Here is a 5,036-nt window from a genome sequence, read left to right as displayed (position 1 = left end):
CATAAAAGAGCCTGCCCGTGCGCACATGTGCGCCCAATTGTAAGTGAGCATGCACCTAGGCAAGCAAATCCCAATTCTACTGCGTAAATCAAGGTATCTCACTACGGGCGTGCATCCATGCTATTGCCAGTTTCACCGGTTCTTCCACAAGTTCACCCAGTTAAGAGCTAGGTCCTCCAACTCCCCCCCCCCCCCCCCCCCCCGATTTGAAAGCCTGCACTCCCCCCAGTTACCCCAGACCCTTTACAACTAGCAGAAATGGCTAATTTATTTTACTTTTTAAGTTACCATAGCAGAAGTAAAGTTACGTGGCAGTGGACCTGGGCACGTGCCGGGGTGCGCATGGGTTTTATGCGCACATCTCTTGGCCATGCCCTCAAATGTCTAGGCTCTGCCCAGACCCCGCCCCTTTTTAAAATCAAGTGAGATGTGCGCACAGTAGGAGATACACGTGCATGTGGGCAGCCTTTAAAATTCGGTGGGCACGCACAAGCCGGACTTGTGCATGCATTTCCCGATTTTGGCACATACCAGGCTTTTAAAATTCATTTATAATTTATAAAACACCTGCCTCTATGCAAAAATGTTGTGATCCTGCCTGTTATGCAGCCTCCCAACCAGCAGAGGTCCCCATGGAGCTGTTCCTACTCTCGCTCCAGTCATAATCTCCAAGATCCCATGACTCAGCAGGGCTTTGCCTATTTAACCCTGCCTCTGGCTATGCTCAAGGATTTGTCATTGAGTCTTGCTAGCTCTCTGCTTGGCCCTGACCTGCACTGGATTGCTCTCTTCCTCTGGGCCTTCCAGCCTTGTCCTGTGGCCTTCTCAAGCCTTTTGCTCTGTATTGCCCTATGGCCTTCTCAGGAACTTCTGTTCTAGCCTTGCCTTGTGGCCTTGTCAGGCCTGCTTTCTAACCTGTTGCCCTTTAGCTTTTGTGTTTCTTGGTCTGTTTTGTCCTGTCCTTGACTTGTTCTGACCTGAATGTTCCAGTATGTTCCATAATTCCACCCTTACCTGTACCCTGTTCCAGACTCCAGTTCTACACCTGCCTCTGACTCAAGCTTCCCCTTGCCTCAGTCTTCAGTCCTGTACCTCCTGCACCTCTGTTTCTGCCACAAGCTATGTCTTGCTGACCGCCAGAACCCAAGGGCTTAACCTGTGGGGGAGGTGAGTGGTATAGGCTGACTGTCCTCAGCCCTGTCTGCATCTATCCTGAAGTTCTGGCCTGCCTCTGTGGGGAGTCACCAGCCCTAGCCGGGCCCACAGCCATAACAGAATGACCAGACCATACCATCCCCACGGTAGCAGGCCCAGGACTTCTTGTCTGCCTGGTAAACCCAGTGAAACTTTTTGTGACTTATTAGAACCCCTAGAATTTCCAAAGTGTTATAGGAGTCAGTCTTCCAATTCTGCCTTATGGGAGTACAAGGAGTGCAAATTTCTGAATCCTAGATGTCTAGAGAATTTTTATATGTCATATTCCTAAACTTTATTTCTGATAAAATACCTGATCTTTCCAAAGAAAGCCTGTTTCTGCACTGTTTTCACACAACATGCACTCACAGAGGTCCCTAGATCTTCCTGTAATTAATATGCAGCACCAAACACTGAAAACGTTACCTGTCTTAACCCCTTCTGAAGGAAATATGTTTCAGCAGAACACCGAGAGAGAGAAATGCTGCAATCAAGTTATTAGAAGACTCCAGTATTCCTGTTGTCAGTAGAAGCAAGAAGAAAGCCATGCAGCTGAAACCTGGTTCCATCATGGCCTCAATTAGCACCAAAGAGCCCTCTGTATTGCACAAGAGTTAATTCACAGCACCAAACACTAGAAAAAGAAAAGCAGTTTCACTCTGACTCTAACGCATCTGCTCTGTCTTCTGAAAGTAATATTTCTGAGGAGAAACATAACAAATAAAAGTATTCAGTTCCAGAGATACCTGTTTTAATAACTGATCCTTGTGTTTCAGTTCTCCTAACACCATTCTGACTCTTGATTCTACCAGGTTAATGGCTACACCTGTCCGTACTTCATCTCCAGCTCAAGTTAACTTACTTCTAAAACCAGCCTCTGAACAAGAAGAATTGGTAAGATCTAATTCAACTGCTGCTGGGGTTTTCACTCCGTTAACTAATCCTGAAACTCATGCCCTGAAACTCCAGCTGTAACTAACCAGAGGCTAATTAGTGCTTGAGCTCCAAGGAAAGCAGTTGGCACATTCACTGCCAGTAGCCTGGTTCAGCTTGCTTTATCTAGGTCTGACCATGTGGATGAAATTTTAAAGATTGCTTCAGTAGTGCAGGTTATTTCCAGCTCTGATCCTGTGCCAGAGTCTCAGCCAGCCAGAGTAACTACCTGCCCAGAGCCTAGCTTTGACTGGGCTTTAGCTCAAAATTAAGTAAGTGTTACACTCCACCCCAGATTTTCTGTTTCACTCTTGAGCAAAGAATCCTTTGTCTGAGAAGGATCTGGTAGTCAGTAGCCAGAGTCTGCCTTTACACTCTGACGAGAACTCTAACCATGCTCCAGTCTTTACTTTTCTTCTAGATCCTGCTCTGAAGAATCCTGTGCAGGATGTGAGTGCTACTATAGTGGCTCAAGCCATGCCACCCCAGGAGGGGCCCTGTCAAGCCATGCTGCCCCAGGAGGAGCTCCAGTCAGCCACACCAGCCTTGCCTTCGAGAGACTTTAGTCCACTAAGTTTGCTCTTAAACAACCCAATTCCAGGTGCTATCTATGGAATTTCAAAGACTCCTGATGTTCAGTTTCACCTTGGCTATACCTTTGATGCCCAAAATCCTCCTTCCCATGGGACCTGGGGGGAGGGGGGCAATGTTGTGATACTGCCTGTTATGCAGCCTCCCAACCACCAGAGGGTCCCTGTGTAGCTGCTCCTACATTTGCTCCAGTCATATTCTCCATGATCCCATGGCTCTGCCTATTTTACCCTGCCTCTGGCTATGTTCAGGGCCTTGTCATTGTCTCGCTAGTTCTTTGCTTGGCCCTGTCCTACATTGGACTTCTCTCTGGCCTTCCAGCCTTGTTTTGCCTTGTCCTGGAGCCTTCTTGCCCCTTCTGTTTGTGCCTTGTTCTAAGGCCTTTTCAGGCCTTCTGCCCTCAGGTACAGGGTTATGGCCTGTACCTGAGGGCCTTTTGCTCTGTGGCCTTCTCGGGCCTTTTGCTCTGTACTGCCCTATGGCCTTCTGTTCCACTCTTGCCTTGTGGCCTTCTCAGGCCTGCTTTCTAAGCTGTTGCCTTTTGGCTTCTTTGTTCTGTTTTGCTTTTTTAACTTCTATTCTGCTTTTCAACACTTCCAACAGATTACATTCAGGTACTGTAGGTATTTCCCTGTCCTCAAGGGGCTTACATTCTAAGTTTGTACCTGAGGCAGTGGAGGGTAGAGTGACCTCCCAAGGTCACAAGGAGCAGCAGTGGGATTTGAATCCTGGTTTCCCTGGTTCATAGCCCACTGCACTAACCACTAGGCTACTCTTCTCCTGTTTGTTCCAGAGCTCCACACTTACCTGCACCCTGACCCAGACTCCAGCCTCACCTTGTCTCAGCTACAGTGCTGCACAGCCTGCACCTCTGCTTCAGCTGCAGTCTAAGTCCTGCTGGCTGCCAGAACCCAAGGGCTCAACCTGCAGGGGAGGTGGCTGGTGTAGGCCAAAGATCTTTACCCCTGTCTGCATCTATGCTGAAGTCCTGGCCTGGCCCTGTGGGGGGGTTCACCAATCCTAGCTGGGCCCACAGCTCTAACAGAAAAATGCATTAATTAAATGCATATTTCACAATTATTTTATGCATAATACATATGTCCATACTTTTGTAAAATATGTATTAACAAGTACATGGCTTCCTGCATTCAAAAACTGTTTGCATGCTGAAATATATGAGAACACTAGTGGGGCAGAGATGCAGTATTTTATAAACTGTGTGGTTCCTTACATGCATAACCCTTTTGATAATTAACCACTAACACTCTGGAAGCATATCTCATATCAAACCTATTTTCAGAGGGAATGGGTAAAGCGACTAATTAGCTGCTACACGTCCATTCCTACTTTGAACCTGCATCGTGGCTAAGTATTTCTGATTATTCTTGAAGTTGTGTAGAAAGCTTCTGTGCCTATTTATAGTGTGTTTCATTTCTTTATAGTAAGAAATTATTCCAGTAAGTTCATTTGCTGTTTGCTTGCACAGGGCTTACTGCTTTGTATTTGTGCAGAAAGCCTCTGTGCCTAATTCCTGCCTGTTTTAATTTTCTTTATAGTAAGATAATAATTTTCTAGTAAGTTAAATTGCTGTTTGTTGCACAAAGTTAGAACCCCCCCCCCCCCCCAACAAAAACTCTCTCCAGCTTGTAAACTGTATAATCTCTCTGTTTTGGGGTTAGCTGGCAGAAATAATCTATTCAAACTAAAATATTGGGGCATAAAGACTGTTTTTTAAAACAATTGACCAAAAAGCAAAGATAACCGTCCAGAAGTGCCCTGCTTTACCCAGCTTGTCCCAGGCTTAACTGTTTAACTCCCACCCACCCCTGGGGCTTGTTTTCTAATAAAGACTGCCTAACTTGCCATTGGCAGCGACATAAATTAGTACATTGGTAACAGTCAAGGACATACAAATCATAAATTACCAGGATGAGGACTATCCAATGTAACTGCTGTGGAGCCTTTATTTTGAGGGAAAGCATCTGGAAACATAGAGCTTGCCCAATTTGTGCACAACTCTCTTCCCTGAAAAAGGAGTTGACTGACATTAAAAATCAATTAGCTTCAATTAATAATAATACACCCACATTGCATTACTCAGAATATAATTCCCCAATATCACAGAAAAACCAGGAGTCAAGAAAAGGAAATTCATTAGGCTCAGGAAGGACCCACAGTCACCCATTCTTGACAGAAGAGCAGTCAACAGGTATACCCCCCCACTCAAACAGGTCATTAAGAAACTCTTTAAAATCCAGGAATACAGTGGGCTCTGGTAGAATTAGACCTGTGATGAGGAGACACACCATGTACCAAAT

The 5,036-nt window shown here is 45.8% G+C and overlaps 1 long non-coding RNA gene across 1 annotated transcript; it reads left to right on the top strand.

The window, feature by feature from the left end:
* The first annotated feature begins 886 nt into the window (after positions 1-886).
* On the top strand, positions 887-3,187 carry LOC115096464. Its single transcript, XR_003858081.1, has 3 exons — positions 887-1,167; positions 2,007-2,088; positions 2,549-3,187. It is a non-coding gene; the product is annotated as an uncharacterized LOC115096464 (long non-coding RNA).
* Positions 3,188-5,036: the final 1,849 nt, after the last annotated feature.

Source organism: Rhinatrema bivittatum, chromosome 8 (assembly GCF_901001135.1).
Source record: "Rhinatrema bivittatum chromosome 8, aRhiBiv1.1, whole genome shotgun sequence".
NCBI lineage: Eukaryota > Metazoa > Chordata > Amphibia > Gymnophiona > Rhinatrematidae > Rhinatrema > Rhinatrema bivittatum.
The sequence above is the reverse complement of the archived record's forward strand: the minus strand, read 5'-3'. Positions and strand labels throughout refer to the sequence as shown.